This window comes from Sciurus vulgaris (assembly GCF_902686455.1).
Source record: "Sciurus vulgaris genome assembly, chromosome: 6".
In the NCBI taxonomy this organism is placed as follows: Eukaryota; Metazoa; Chordata; class Mammalia; order Rodentia; family Sciuridae; genus Sciurus; species Sciurus vulgaris.
The window spans coordinates 89,910,699-89,928,017 of NC_136466.1; the positions used below are offsets into that span (position 1 = coordinate 89,910,699).

Consider the following 17,319-nt stretch of genomic DNA (forward strand, 5'->3'; position numbering starts at 1 on the left):
ATGAGTGTATCCTGAACACTCTTAGGCACCAATCAGGCATACATGCCCTGGCTATTGCAGCGACCTCTCTTACATTCTTCTTCAGGGTAAAGAACTGGAAGATGTGACAAGGTAAATTTTCCTTCCCATCAGATTAATAGAAAATACATGACTATCCATTTCTCGAGATTAAAATCTGAAGGAATTAAAGTATCCATATTTATATAATTCTATCTTTCAACAATTAGAATTTGTTGTAAACATTTCTATTCGAACTCAAAAGTTCCACTTTTCTCTCTGATTTCCCTCTGCCATATAAAAACCATTATAGAAACCAAACACTTCAAATGTAAAATTAAAAAAAGAAACCAAACTCTTCACATGAAAGTGCTATTAAGTAACAAATCTGTAGGTGAATATTAATTATTTTTAAAATATTCAAATATGTTAAAACATTCATAAAATCACCTAGCTTTGGGTTGTCCAACCTGCCTTATTACTTTATCAAACAATAGCTGAAAGTAGGCCTCAACTCCTACAAAGGAGAAGACTGAAAGAGTCACCAATAGTTAAATTTCTAAATGGAATAACTATAAATAAGCACAGAGCAGTTTATAATGGGAATTCAGCTGAAGGCCTTGGTCCCACCAGTTCACAGCATGGATTCCATAAAAGTTTTATCCCCTCACTAAAAAGCATGAATCATTTTGAAATTAAAATTATGAAAGCTGATTCATGAGGACTAACAAAGGGAAACAACCCCAACCCATTATTAACCCACTGAACTCTGGCTTATTCTAGCTTGTTCAACTTTTATTCTATTGGTAAAAATAAGCAGTTTTTAATATTTGTTATCTCCTGTGAAGGACCGAATATACTTTCATTTAAAGTTCTCTTGTACTGTTGGAATTGCTAATCATGGGTGCGAATAAGTATTATAAGTAAAAAACTGTAAAAAGTTATACTCCATGTATGTATGTCAAAATACACTTGAACTTCATGTATATTTAAAAAGAACAAATAAAAAAACAATCATGCAAAAAAAGTTAATCCCTGTATCTTTGAAGAGGAAAATCCTTAGCGACAGTCTTATTAAAGGTTAATATGGAATATTACTTAATTAAAGAAGAAGAAAGTTCGGGCATTTGTTGGAAAATGGATGAAGTTGAAAAATATCATGCTAAATGAAATCGGCCAAAACCCCAAAATCAAAGGCCGAATGTTTTCTCTGATAAGTGGAAAATGATACATAACAAGGGGGGGCCAGTGGGAGGAAGAGAAGAATGAAGGAACTTTAGATGGTGTAGAGGAAAATGGGGTGGGGATGGAAAGATAGTAGAATGAAACAGACAGTATTACCCTATATATATTTATGATTAGATGAATGGGTATGAACCTACATTGTGTACAACCATAGAAATGAAAAGTTGTACCCCATTTATGTACAATGAATCCAAATGCAGTCTGTAAAAATAAAATAAAAAAAAAAGATAAAACAAGAAAAAAATTACTGGAAAGGCTGAATCTGCCAATGAAGAAGTTGCTGCCATGTTTCTGACAGTTGAAGTTGTTTAAGAAGAAAGGATACCATCCAAAACAAGTCTTCAGTAGTTCTATTTCTTATTATTATTGCTCATCTCTTGTGACTATAATTAAGCTTCATCACAGTTATGCAGTATAGAACAAACAATATATACTGGGCTCAGTATTACTCAAATGTAGTTACCTGAGGGTCTCTGCATGCTTCCCCTTCAAATAAGTGGTACATGCAAATGCTAAAATTCAAATGGTACATAAACACAATAAAAATATTTCCAATTGTTAAAAAAAAGGTTAATAAACAGACTTCAAACAGATGAGGAAAACAGAAACTCATGTCAAGGGTTCACCTTAGTTCTCTGGCTCTTCAGGTGTTTAACAGGAACACAGTTTGTTCCAGGTACTGCTTTAGATGCTAGGGACACTGGGCTAATTGTGAAATTCATAGCCTCCTTGGAGATGACATAAGTAAAGCAGTCATTCAACATTACTCACTACAAAAGAAAATCACAGGGTCCCCTGCAAACACAGACTAGAAAGGCAGAGTTTATTCAGGGGATGGTTGAGGCAGAAAAAGCTGGGGATGTGACAAGATTATGTGTTAACTGAAGGGTTCTGGGTTGGAGAGGAACATTCCATGCATGAACATTCTGACTGCGGGGATCTGTAGGTCATCTGATTTCTAAAACAGTGTCCCTCTACTTCAGTGTCTATGCTCAGCCAGACCTGTGAACATCAAGGAGCTGCCAGTGTTTAAGGCACAATCAACAGTGTTCACATACACCAAAATAACTCTAAGAGATTAGCATTGTAAATTGGAGCAAAGCACAGCTGATAACAATACTTTCCCAAATGACCCAGGCAAATTCCTTAATATCCAGAGTACTAACAGTCCTTTACAAACTTGAATTCAGGCACAAATCAGACTAACAACAACCATACATAAAATCATTCTCCATCTACCCATTCAATGATAGGTATTTAAGCCACGGTTGAGCATACACACTGAGTAACATAGAACCATGGCCTTGGCAGAGTTGAGTTCAGTGAGATAAAGAGATATTGAGCATGTTTATATTACAACTTAAGTGGGCCAGAGGCAGTGAAAAGAGGTCTCTCACTTGACAAAACATATATTTGAGTTCTAAATTTCAGGCCCATTTCAAATAATCTTGCTGCATTGTCAAATTGCATTAAAATAAAGCAATACTGATAAGAGATTAGTTGAAATCCAGAAAAAAATGAACACTTAATCCTGCACTTGAGCAATATGATATCTAATTTTCTGGCATTATTTAACAAAGTTTCTTTAAATTTGTTTACTGGTTACAGTAAGAATTTTGAAAAATTTACCACATTAAATGATTAGACATAGGAAGGGAAGATAATATGCTTTAAAGAGCTACAGAAAATGGAAACAACTTTCTTTTTTTCACATGATTGCCCAAAGATCTCTCAGACTCCAGATTTTAGCTCTACCGCCCCTCTACCCAGATTCATTTTCCCTCATGCTGCACTGAAACATGTATCTAAAGCAGAACCAACAGATTCACTGTTTCACACAGAAAATACAGAAATCCTTTCTCCTGCCTAAAGGCTCCCGTCTCCAATTTCACCTCATCTCCCAATGCAGAACCTCCACTTGTCACCAGCCCCCATATGGTCCCAGGGCATATTTCACCCATCTCTCCCTTTACGTTTTTCACACAAATGCCACTGGTTCATAGGCTTCTACTCAATGACCCAAAGCTTCTGTACCCTTTCTTTAAGGTCTCTCCCTGGCATCGTAACTTCTGCACCACGGCAGACAGTTGCTGAGCATACTCCTTCTGCGGTCCCAGTTTGCTTCCCTGTAATACCATAGAGAGGCAATTCCTGATACTGCATCATTACAAGAGCTGTCTGTTGGGTGTACTACCATGTTGACCTGTTTCTCCTAACCGCAGGTCTCTATCCTTAAATCCTCAGGGTCTTAACAGAGTCTACTTAAGAAGAGAAGCAAGACCCAGGACAAACTTCAATCATCTTGCACAGCTGGATGGGAGTGGAGAGTCGTTTGAGGTCCTAGTAAATGAGTCAAGGGGCAGGGTAGGGCTTCTGAAGAAGGAGTGGACTTTTAGAATGTTCACTTATCTATTCTGCTGCCATTAAACTCAGCTGAAGGAAAATCCCTCAGCTCCTTGCTTCTCTACCACCTATTATAATGTCTTCACCTTTCCCATGAATCCCAGACAGTTTTCGACTTCTTTCTAAAAATTCCCGCTGGCTTAACGGGAGTCCTCTTTACCTCCCACTGGCCACTCAGCCTCACCTTGTTCTCTCTGCTCCTCCCTAGCTGGCTTGGTTGAGAAAGTGCATTTGGAGTGGGGCCCCAGATGTGCCCGAGTTCTTTCTCCTCATGCCAGACTGTGTCCTCCCACCTGCCCCATTAGTCACCCCTGGCACACCTGCATCTGCCTTGTTTGTTGAGGCTTACTAAGGACACCAGGCTGCGTGCATGACTCTTCTTTGCTATTTCATGGTCCCTCAGCAGTTTCACTGTGAGTCACTGACCGTTTTCTTCTCATTGGCTGCTGTGCACTGGGGGCCTAAGGTTCTCACCCCATATCTCTGACCTGCCTTCTTCTGGAGGCTTCTTCTACTCACTCCATTCTTCTCTGTGCTCTTTACTATTCCACAACTCACCTTTTCAGTCACCCTGATTTTTCTCTCGAGTGACTGCTTTCACAACATTGGTCTCTCCCCATTAACTGTAAGTATCTCTTATTGTGTGGTGATTCCTCGTATCTTATCAACAACCCTGTTTTATCACTACACTATTTCAAAGCAGGACACTTCAAAAGATACAGGCTCATATCCCTGCTTCAGCACTTATTTACCAAATAAATTAACCTCTTAGAGCCTCCATTCCCTCATCTGTAAAATGGGAATGATACCACTGGGTTCTAGGGTTACTATAGGGAATTCACCTGACCCTGAGTCAACAGGATTCAGGAGCAGGGCTGGCTCTAGACCTCTTAACCATTTCTTTCTTTTCATTTCCATTGCCACACCCACTCCTGCTCTAGTCACTTATCACTTACATACATCAAGGTCCTCCCCACCCCACCTCATCCCTATCCCCTTTATCTCTTAATCCTTTATATCTGTGGCTGCTTGACTAATTTTTCTAAAATAAATGCATACCATATTGCCACACTGATGAAAGATCAATGATTTCTCACTGTCCTGCATAAAGTTCAATGCCTTTTGCCTAATTTTTAGGTCCATCATTTGATCTATTTATTCAACTACCTCTTTCACTAAGGCCATTTCACATCTCCCCTCCAGCCAGGATGGAGTCCTTACCATCCTATCAGTATACTGGTTAAGACTGTTAAGAGGAGATTGTGGCCTTGAGATGAATGGAATACAGCCCACATTTAATGCATGTACAACATCAGGCAAGTTACTTACCCACTCTGTGTCTCAGTTTCCTCATCTACAAAATGGGAAGAGTAACAATTCTCACTTTGATGAATTATTTTGAGAATTGTGTCAGGGTGTTTTAAGGATAAGTAAGTTAAGGTATACAAAGCAATTATAACAATGCTTGGCCAGTGGTAATTGCTAGGTAAATGCTAGTTACTGTCATTGCCACCATCACCAACAAGCTCGCTTCCACCTTGCCATTCCCACTGCTGAGAAAGCCTCCTCCCTGCCCAAATACCACCTTGAAGTTTTGGCTCAAGATATAATGCCTTTACCTACTTAGTTCATACTATCTTCTCAACTCTTAGAAATTTAGTACTTTTCACATGAACACTTACTCATCTTTTTTGCATTGGAAGATAACTGAGTTTCTTCCCTAAGTATATGGCATGTCTAATCAATGAAGCTATAAATGCACCAAGAGGCAGGGGACATTTCTACTCCCTACAGTGCCTACCATGGTGCTGAGGGTGTGGTAGCAGGGAGGAGTTAAAAAAAAAAAAAATCACAGCATCACAGCTGATTCAAATCTTGCTTCCATTTTTAAACTGCCAATTCAAGTTTTGTTTAAACAAAGAATGAAATATAGTTTTAGTACTTTGAGCTTTGTTTTAAGCTAGAATCAAGAACTTCATTGATAAGACAGGAGACTTAAGTTTCAGTCTAGATGGCCCAAGATTCCGTTAGACAGGCTGAGCACTTTGTCTCTCACCTGGGATACCACAGATCCCGCAGAGTTAATGTGAGAGGCAAAGATTTTAGACACCAAATCTTAGGACAATTTAGGGAAACACACACACACAAAAATTAAACACTCTCTAAATTAATAAAGTCTGACAAATCAATAATAATTTTTAACTTTTAAAATTAGCTCCAGGTAATGTATAAGAGAAAAAAACAATAATTTGTTTCTGAACTGTGAACAGTTTTTTAAGTAAATTAATAACATCACAAATAATGAAAGAAATAATGAATGTAAAAAATATACTCTCTCCCCACAAGATGTATGAAATAGAGAAGAATGTGAATTCCATGAGGGTGAGGCCAGACTTGTCTCCGCCAGTATACGTCCCTATCCCCACTGTCTGCCACACAGTAGTTGCTTACCATGTATTTGCTAAATAAATGTATGAGCTTTTGCCTGAATAAACACAAGAGTAATATCTGATGACCCAAATTCAACATTATATGATTTAATTACTTGATTAACAAAAATTTTATCCATAGCACAGGTCAGAAAACTGGTTAGGATAACTTATTTTAACCAACTCATCATGTGCATCATTATTGTCCTCAAATAGGGAGTTGTCCAACTTATAAGAATACACACACACACACACACACACACACACACACACATACACACACAAGAATCCTTGAGCCACTTCCTATGAGACACTTGCCAAAAACAACAGGCTGCTAATGAGGCACTTTTCCAGGGGAGCACTGACATTCTTTATAAACACCAGTTACGGACCACTGTACACAGGTTGACATGTTACTTTCTGTAATGACAGATGCTTCACTTCAGGAAATTAATATTCAGATGCTTAATTGCCTACTGTGTGCCATGAAGTCACACCATGACACACATTCTTGCAATGCCTTTAATTATGAAGCTTAATAATGGTGCTCTTGAAGAGACCAGCTTTATAGCCATCTAACAAAGTACACAACAGAAAATGTGATTCTGATGAGAGATAGTAACAAATTATCTATGAAGGAGTTGAGCCATTTCTTTCAAGGAGAACAAGTCATGTGCTAGCAGATCTAGTTAGGGTGCCAACTTATACCTTAGAACCTAGGAGATGACAAGTTTGATTGTGATATCATTTAAATTTTAATCGTGATATAATTAAAAGTACAATGTGATTTTGTAGGTGATGAGAAAAGAAAAATTGAAATGTAGGTTTAGCAGATGGTTAGCAAGGGCTTCATAGAGGAGGTAGGGACTATTTATTAAGTATGTATAATGGTGTGATCAATAGGAAGGTGAGGACTTACAGAATTTTGCATATAATCATGAACTGAGACAGGTGCTTTATATATCTGATTTCAACATATATTTATAACATCCTGGGATGTAAACAGTATTATCTGAAGCTCAGAGAATTTATTCAAGTTCTGTAAGATCACACAGTTCAGAAGTAGTGGAGCTTAGATTTGAATACAGATGTGAACTTTTTCTATAATAAGTCAACTTCCTTTGTTTTGAAATTAAAACACAGTATTTGGATTTTACAGATAATGCAAATGGATACTAAATAGGGCAGGCATTCCAAAACAACTACGGCAAGATTTGCAGGTGGGGACATCCAGAAATACTTGGTCTAGAGTACAACAGATAGAATGCTACAGAATGATGCCATCTGAACACCACCTGGGGAAACCTGCAGGTGATCATAACTCTGCTGAGTGAGTATGCTGTGCACTCATGACATGCATTAAAAGGGACACGCAGATTTAAGATAAAAATAGAGTGTGTAAACTCAACTTGATCTGGGAAGTAAAGTGCACATGAAACTTTGGCCTCTGATGCAACATGTGGGCAGAGATCAAAATAAACATCCGAACATTGCCTAGCAACTGGGACAATAACCACAGCTGATCTATAATCTAAATTCAAGCCAGGAAAGCTGTAGAATGTTTAGTCACACACTGTGTCTGATTACGAGCTCTGACACTGGACCACCCCTCTACAGAAAAATCCACCTATATCATGAAGTCAAACTTCTGGTTTGAGAAAGCAACTGCTTCACTTTCCATTGCTTTGTAAACTCTAGTTTTCCAAAGCTTTTTTTTTTTTTTTTTTTTTTTTGGGCGGGGGTTGTCACAGTAACACTTTGTAAACAAGGAGAAGAACACAGCACACAGCCTAGATCAGTCACTGAAGAATGGAAAAGTAGCTACTTTTCTCTGAAGTTCTGTTCATATATAATTCCATCTGTGTTTGACCTTGGGCTGCCCAATATAAAAAGTCAGACCTGGAAGAGACAGCCTATCTTCTATGATTCTTCCCCTAGAGAGTGCATTTGGCAAGGATTTACTACAGACTGTGAGTCAAGCAAATGGCAGAACAGTCCTGTGATAACCACTGCTTCAAGAAGGTGCACATTAAATTTGCTTATCTTTCTCATAAAGGAAAATGTAACATTCTACAGTATGGAATTTTCTTTGGATTCACATGCATGGCTGGTTTAGGTCCGTGTTCCATTACAATAAGAAAGCGGAACCCTAATAGTAAGAGCACAGATTTGTAAAATCCTAAAAGATTGTGAGCACATTTAAAATGCACAAGGTTATAAATGGTATGATTATTATGTAAGAATGAAAAATCCTGAGTTCTGCTGAACATCCATTTTGGAAGCCTTTCAACTTGGCCTCCACAGTGTGTCTTCATTTCTTAGGTGGAGACCTAATGAAGGGTGAGAAGAACATGAGCACTTTTATGGGTCCTCCTGAAGTAGAACCAATGGCCAGCCTCAATCTCTGTGGGTGCTCCACCACTGAACTATACCCCCAGACATTTTTATTTTGAAACAGGGTCTCATTATATTGCCCAGGCTGGTCTTAAACTTGCCATCCTCCTGCTTCAGCCTTCCAAGTAGCTGGGATTACAGGCATGCATCACCACACCTGGCAGAAGCATGTTCCTAATGAGAAATACTATGTGTTGGAAATTATAACTACATTTTCTCATACAGGCTGATTTTCAAATAATCAAATTTAAATGGGGGATGAAATAAAATGCCATTTGGGAAACTTACAGATGTATGTTGACATAAAGTTAACTCTTTAGCAATATGAAAGAAGCAGTGTTGCAATAGTTAGAAGAATGGCCCTAAATCCACGGCACTTGTGTTTGAATACGAGCTCTGCTGTAAGCTGTGTGACCTTGAGCAAAGTCCCTAACTGCTCTGTGCTTATTTCATATAATGGTGCTTCTGCTCACATCCCACTTTTCAGTAGAAAAGAAGAACAAATTTTAAAGTGTGATTTTTTTTAAATTAATGCAAAAAAAAAAAGAACATTGCTGCTTACCTTTCATCTAAGCAAAAGTTTTTCAAACTACACAAGTGAGTTTTCAGTTATATACTATTTAATTCTGCCATTTAAAATTTTTACCATAAAGATAGCTGATTTAGTCCTTCTCTACTGCCTATGTAGATTTTCTGAAGAAACTATCAACTAAACTATTACCTGCTAATTTCAGTGTACAATACTCTCAGAGAAACTATCAGAGAAAATTTCAACAATATTAACGTATTGAGAGTCATAAAGAGCATAATAATGAATTCTAGTGCTTATTTGAATTTAGATAGAAATTCCCTTTTGTTATTTATAGTACCTAGATATAAACTACTAACTAGAGGAATTTATAAGGTTGATCTATGGAATACAGCACCAGAATCTAATAGAATATTGTCAACTAGGGTGTGACCTAGGGTTAAGTTATTTAAACTCTCTGAGTCTCTGTCTCTTAACTTATAAAAGCATCAGAATACCTCTTTTCCTTGTTGAAAATTGCACGACTTTTAAGAGGAATAAATGAAATTTTATATAAGTTGTATAGCACAGTAATTGTCCAAGTCCTCCAGTTAGCAGGGTTGAAGATGAATGGCTCATGGGGATATTAAATGTTTTACTCAGCTTTATTGCTGCTGTGACCAAAAGACCTGAAAAGAGCAATTTTGGAGGAGGAAAAGTTCATTTGGCACTCACAGTTTCAGAGGTCTCAGTCCATAGAGAGCTGACTGTGTTGCTGTGTGCCCTAGGTGAGGCAGAACATCATGGCAGAAGGGTGTGGTGGAGGAAAGCAGTTAAGGGCTTGACAAACAGGAAGCAGAGAGAGCTACTCAGGACAAAATATATACCCCAAAGCATGCCCCCAGTGACCCACCTCCTTTACACACACCCTACCTGCCTATAGTTACCACCCAGTTAATCCCTATCAGCTGATTAACAATCTGATTAGGTTAAGGCTGTCCTAACCCAATCATTTCTGAACTTTTTTGCCTCACACATGTGTTTTTGGAGGACACCAATTATCTAAACCATAACATTGAAAAAGTTGGGAATTAGGAACTGAATAACCCAATGAGAAAGGAATCCTGGCTGCAGGCCTTATGCTGAGTTGTCCACAAAAAACCAGAAGCTACAAAGGACTGGTCTTCAGCAAACATAAACCTGAAACCTGCCCACCTGCCCAGAGTAATAGTAATGGAACTATCTTTCTGACCGAAAAATGAGTTTAAAACACACTTTGAAAAGAGGAATTCCAAACCTGTGACACTGGGCATTCAGAATCCAAATTCACTTTATCTATGTGGATGGAAGCTCCAAGCCAGTTTATATAATCTGATGAACTCTGAACAATTCTAAGTAGAGATTTATTTAAAATTACCTGGTAGAGCCAGTGACTTGGGAAGCTGAGGGAGGAACGAGTGCAAGCAAGTTCAAGGTAGTCTCAGCAATTTGGGGAGATCCTAAGCAACTTAGTGAGACCCTGTCTTAAAATAAAAAATAAAAAGGACTAGGGATGTGCTCTGTGGTTTAGCACGCCTGGATTGTTGGATCCCCCACACCAAAATAAAAACGAACAAACAAAAAATGTCAGATAAGAGACAGTTCTTATAACATAGAAGTAAAGGGACTCTCAAGAAAAACAATATTCACTGAAGATGAGCTTCAAGTCACCTCATCAGCAAGCAAACCACCATAAGGAAGAGTCAGCCGTTATAAGCCTGGAAGAAATTGCTCTTCAGGGTTTAAAGATAGTAGGAAAATCTGAAGGAGACCTTAAATAGGTTTTGAAATTTAGAGACAAAAGAAGGACTAAAACCCTCACATCACAAATAGATGAAAGAATAAACTGTAAGTATCTGAGTAGAGATTTAAGATACAGAAAGATAGATCTGAAGACATTACTTATAGTAGAGCACAGGAAAATAAAGAGCTAAAAATCACAAAAAAGAAATTAAGAATGCAAAGATAAAAACTCTGGCCACTGGGTCTTTGCTGCAGACCCAGCCCTCTGAATCTGATACATCTTTATAAATAGAATGTTATAAAAAGATGCACTTCTAGGCATGTGAGGCACTGTTTTAAACATTGTTAGCATAGGAATGTGATAAGGGGCTCTGATGATCACTGCCCACAGTAATCAAGTTGTATAAAAGGATTTTATTTGCTCTGTTGGATAGAAACACAATTTCCTATGTTCATGATAAAGAAAACATAGAAAAAGCATATACAACTAAAAAATGTACCAATAATTCCATTCTGCTACTTTCTCTGGTCACCCTCTTAGCACAGTCATTAAAGAAACAGTAGGACCAAGAAGCTGAGCTTCTGGTTTCTGTGCAGGACCAGCAATCTCTCACACTTCCCTAACAACCCTATTCTGGGCAACTCTGGAGGTCTCAGGGTCTCCTCTAGGCCTTGAGACACTTGTATGAATGAACTCAGTCCATTACAGAGTTTAGGAGTATGCTTACATGCTACAGGAATCTTAATCTCTTCGACTTTGAAGTGGGAATAGTCCAGACTCTTGCTCAGGCTCCAAACATAAGCAATGAACATTAATCAATTCAGTTCCCAGGAGACCTTCAATATAATTCAGAAGTCTGAGACTCTATGGGTGATTAGAATTTTTACCAAGATTTCATTGCACAGCTAAGGCCAGAAGGCAACTTTACAGACTGACTCTTTATAGTTCAATTCATGTTTTTAGAGCAGTGATCATCAAACAGGTATATATATTTATCTACAGAGTTATCAACAACATGGGGAGAACACAAAGACCATTGGGGTGGGTGGGTATTCCAGAATCACCCTACTGGCCTGCACTTTCTGGACCAAGAATTTTCTCTTTTCTAAGTGGTCCCAGCTGCTGAAGTACAGCTCTCTATAGTTAAGGAGGTTTGCTTAGATAACTACATCTGTCATTCTTCAATAATCCATCAGCAAGTCTCATTGGTGAGATTCACATCAATGTTGTTATTGTTGTTTTTAAAGATAGTTGCAAAGGAATGTGTTGGAAAATAAAAAACAGTCAACAACAGACCAACTGACTTTGTAACCAATATGCATCAACCATTCCTGAGAGAGGAACCAGGGAAATGATAAAAGGTGAGTAAAATGGAGTATGAGAGTCTCCTCATCTAGCTAATGATATGGATCCTCCAGGTGGCAGCTGCTAAATATGAAATCAGAAACTAGATTGACACTAATGTGTCATAAGAGATAAGAGGTATGGAATTCCAGGCAGGTTATTCTGTCTGTTAGTGAGCTTGTCTATTCTCTTTTGAACCCTGGTTTGGGTGGTGAAGAAAGAAAGAGGAGGAGGAATAGCAAGAACTTGTAACCCTAAAAGCTTGTTTGCAGGGCTGCTAAGAGGTCTCTAATTAAACTATATAGAGCCCCAGGACAAAATGGAAAAATTTGGGATATCTAACACCAGATGGAAATCCAGTCCATCTACAAGGGAAGATTGTGAAGAACATCTCATCAGAAGGTTCTAGAATTAGAAAAAAAAAAAAAAAAAAAAAAAAGCGCATGTAGAATTATGTAGGGGAAACTAGAGTGTTTTAATTTGTAAGAAAGAGCAAAGTATGGGAGGATGGATAGGCAAGGCGATGCTCGGGAAGTTGAATGCGTATCAACTTAGTGTTGCCTTACACAAACGGTGCCCAGCTTGAATAATGCCTCAGTCCTTAACATCTGTTGCTGTTGTCATTTTTTACTTTAGATTGGGCTCCTGGGTGCAGATCTCATTTAACAACTCATATTCCTAGAGTTCATTCCCAGAAAAGAGAGTCCCCTCCACCCAATAAAGTTTTACCTTTTGTCCCCTCCCTCAACCTTTCCTTCTGCTTATAAGACCTTCAAGAAAAGGTTCTTAGTACTTCCCACATTGTCTCTTTATAGATACCATATGACAATACCTCTGTATGCCTAGCTTCATGTCTAGTCCATTGTAGAAGTTCAAAAAAAAAAAAAAAAGGAAACAAAGCGGTTCCTCACTCATAGTTTAAAAAGTTATTAACTCGTCAATCTTTAGCCAAAAGACAAACAGATATTAAGTTTCAAAAACTCTACTTGGAAATCCTAGAGAATAAAAATGAATATTATTTTACCATTTGTATTTATCCAGGATAAATCTCTATTTCAATGCAACAGTATCTTAGGGCTCTGTTCATATTAAGATAAAACTAATCTAATTTTGAAATCCAAAAGATATTTATTGAGCAATTGGTATGTGGAAAGCATCATGGGAGGTGCTATGGGGGTACAAAGATGGGGACTCTGTCTTCAGGACATTTGTGGTATAGCAGATGTAATTGTAGTAAAATGAGACTTCAGTATGTGGTATTTCACTCTCTTTAATCTCATTTAATGAACAGTATTTTATGGAGAGCTGTTAAATATATACTGAGAAACAGTGCAGTGTAGTGAATCTCATTTTCTTAATCTGTAAAATGAGCAAATAAGAGTATGTATTTTATAACCGACATTATCATCACAGTGTGTCAAGTGTTCAAGATATGCCAGAACACAGTATATTTCAGTTATTGAGGCTATTACTATTAATATTCTGTTATAATACAGATGATCCTGATTTAATTTCACTGGAACCCATTATGGTCACTTGGTCATAATTTATTATTGCTCAATGTAAACAATAGAGTACTCTAGGGCATGTGCCAAACAATGTCACTTTTCTACTGGTATGATTACACATAGTTTTCACCCAAATTTCCAAAGTTCAAATGAGCAATTTTGCTCAGAAGACATCAAGTCTTAGGAGATATCTTGAAATACCTTAAAAAATTGGAAATAAAAGGACAATTCAGAATTGTCACCCCAAACGACAAGGATATACTTGCTGAAGAACCCAGGGTAGTTGACATTTTAACATAGAGCTATTTACAGAGAAAAAATAAAATGCAAAATGTTTGAGAAGGCCTATCTTACTTTTCCAGTATTCAGATTATTAATTCAAAGTATCAGAAAAACTACAGGATAAAACATAGTCCTCTTCCAGGGTCAATACATTGATGGTAAAATATATATTTGTTTTATATGATTGCCCAGCTGAGGAAATTGTAAGCTATAATGAGAGAGAGAGAAGATACAAAGATATATATATGTACACAAGAGAACACGGGCTATGAATTTTTTGTTTAAATAACACTGACTAATTAAATAGTTCATATTGAGGAAAAGTAAATAGTTCCATCTAAGAATTTGTGATGACTTAAATATATAACTGTTAATATAGACCAACAGTAGAAACATAAGCACTTGGCCTGTTCAAATAAATTACTCATATTTTCCTGATAGCTTTCTTTTCTTTTTGTTTTCATTCTTCCAAATGATTAGTTTATGTGATACATGTTAACCTTTTTAAAAAAATTGTTCTTTTTAGTTATATATGAGAGTAGAATGTATTTTGACATATCATACATCCATGGAGTATAACTTCCCATTCTTGTGCAAGATGTATGATATCCATTAAACTTTAATTGTGAGACAGGCATTAAGTTCAGCCAATTCTACCAGAGAACAACCAAGGAACTAAAACTTATTATAATCCACTCCTCTCATGCACTGGGCAGCCTCTCTCAAAGCATGTGAATGGCACCACACACATTTATTCTTGAACGAACATGCCACTTCATAAACACTGCCTGACAGTTTGCAGAGAACAGCAAGAGTCCTTGCTGCAGACACCAGGGTTCTCCCTTCAGCTTCATTGCTATTGGATGTCAACTTCATCCATCTATAGAGGTGGCTTTTCGCAGTTCAGCATGATTTTGCTCAATTTCACTACTTCGTTTTAATCCTCTATGCCTCCTAGAACCCAAGTAGCACACCGTACCACATACCCATCAACTCGATATTACTTACAGATACTGCAAAATGAGTCTGCAATTGGACTCATGCCTACAAGCAAAACATCAGAAGAGGATCTCCAGTTATTCACTAGAAAATAAACTTTCCCCTTTCAAATAGTACATGCCACTCCTTGTTGAGCTTCTCTGCAATGCAGAGATTTCTGCTCTAGAAAACATCTCAAACAGCAGGAACTTTCCCCACTGCTGCCTAAGAATTCCTGTCACTCTGATTCTTGAAGACTAGTCAGAGGCTCTAAGGTACTACCCCTTAGGGAAGCTGCATAAAGCCTCTTTGCCTCATTTTCTCAAGCTGTAAAATGGGAATATGGAGTTTGCCTCTTGCCGGTTATTAACTGGAGAATGCTGGGGTCCTAACACTATGGAACAGATTAGATCATTAAACTTCAGTGAAAACACTTTGTATTCTTGAAAGATACAAAGTATCTACAAGTGAAGTTAACCTACAACAGTCTCAGGTAGTGCTCAAGGAAATAGAACGGAAACGTGTTAAAACACTTGCCACACCACACCCAGCATGGGTCAGGTATTCAGAAAGGTCACACAGAGTGAGCTCATTCCTTAAAACAGAGGTCATCGCGGGGGTGGGGCTGGGACGGGGAGGGCTGCTGGGTGAAGAGGGGGTCTAAACCCTAGAGACCAAAGTACCAAACCAGATTAACACAGCTCCTGCTTTTCTTCTTTCATCATTTGGCCCAAGTCACACAAATCCCTGGTATTTTAGCCCTTCAAGTCCGGTCACCAGATACATTCCCAGCTGAAGGGTCAGTAACGACGTTCTGGACAGGGAGGAAGGGTGGTCAAGAAACACTATCGAACTTAGAACCTATCTGGATCTCGGGAGTCAAGATAACAGTAAGGGCGCGCGTCCCAGCCCCGGAGCCAGGGGCAGGGTCCAGGCCCGACGCCCGGCCGGGCGCAAAGGCGGGTGGGCCGCTCGGTGAAGCGGGTGAGCGGCGGAGCACAGCGGCCGAAATCAGTACTCACTCTGCGTGCGACTCGCGGGCCCCGGAGACCTCAGCTTGGTTTTCGGGATGTTTTCATTCCTGTCGGGCTCTGCCCCCGCGGTTTCAGGTCGGAGCCACAGCCCAGCCAGCAGTGTGACGCGGCGGGGCGGGTCCCGGGACGGCTACGCAGGATTGTTCCCTGCCCTCCCGAGCGGCCACGCCCCGGCGGCTCCGGACGCGCCTCGGGACGGAGTTCCCGGCTCCGCTCGCCCCACCCTCCCGTCGGAGCCGGGCACCCGGGCTGGGTCACTAAGCCGTAGTCTGTGATGCAGGCCACGTGCCTGTGTACTGTACAGCGCGGGCTGATGACAGGCCTGCCTTTCCCAGGGTGGCACCCTTTGTAACAAAATAAGGGGGCGAGGCTGGGTAAGTGACTCTTCCTGAATATACTCCCTCCATAGCTCCTTTGAAACTATATGGTAAATAATGACTAAAACCAAGAATTCCCAAACCGATTTAAAATTGTGTAATGGATTATGTTAAAAGAATCAGAGTTCTACTGAATTATTGTACGTGTTACGTTTTTCTGATTAAAAAAATCAAAATAAGAATAGCTTTGAAGCCGCTGAATAAAAAATGAACTTGTAAGTCTATCCTGTTGCACATAAGTGAATGTATAAATAAGTAAATAGGGGGAAAGGTAACATTCTTTCTTACAGAAGAAAGACAACTAATAAATATAGAATGAATGGTGGAGTTAAAGAAGAGTCATTAAATTTTAAAATTGGAATGCCAACTTTTCCCAGAACCCATACACAACCATAATAAAGACTCTAGACCCTGAACTTGGAGAGAGAGCCGGGATGTGGTGGTGGCCAGTGTTTCAGGAACAAAGAGCTCAGGCCTAGCTAGTGACAGCTGAGCAATGACTCAGTGCTGCCTTTAGCCAAAACAGAGGTGGCAGCCAGCAAGCATTAAAAAAGTAGAACACTCCTCCACACAGCCTGCCAGCCACTCCACCAAGCAGTCAGTGGGTCCCTCTGGCTTCTCCTTCAATGCATTCCTCACAGCTCCCTTATTTATTTTCATCGTTCATTTACCCCTCTGTCAAATAAAGCTGATGAATAAGAGACCTTCCGACTCTAAAATTTTGTAATTGCCTGAGAAGACCCTGGTACAATTCTTCTTGATGAAAATAGAGCTTGAAACTTTCTTTTTCATTAATCATTAGCATTATCTTTTCTTTTCACAAAACCTCAGCTCATCTAGTTTACTCTGATATTTATTTCTCCTGTGACAAAAGAGTACATGGTGACTTGTGCCCAAAAGGGACAAACCCTGGACCCCACTGCCCTCAGGGTTAAGCTGCTGTATCTTCCTCAATGAAGGTATTTCTGTATTCCTAAAGAGTTCACAAGTAATCACACAATTGTGGCCTGGCTTACCTACCTAATGTTCTAGGCCAG

General features: G+C 39.0%; 1 protein-coding gene across 11 annotated transcripts in view; it reads right to left on the bottom strand.

Annotated features, from left to right (window-relative positions):
• The window catches only part of CAST (calpastatin), a 108,870-nt gene that overhangs the window by 49,939 nt on the left and 41,612 nt on the right, over nucleotides 1-17,319 (bottom strand). For 2 of the 11 annotated variants that reach the window (XM_079145872.1, XM_079145881.1), the window contains exon 1: nucleotides 15,894-15,989. The exons of the other annotated variants lie outside the window; for them this stretch is intronic. The gene's annotated coding sequence lies outside the window, so the exon portion shown is untranslated. Of the gene's footprint in view, nucleotides 1-15,893; nucleotides 15,990-17,319 lie in introns of those variants that run through there. 11 annotated transcript variants of the gene reach the window in all.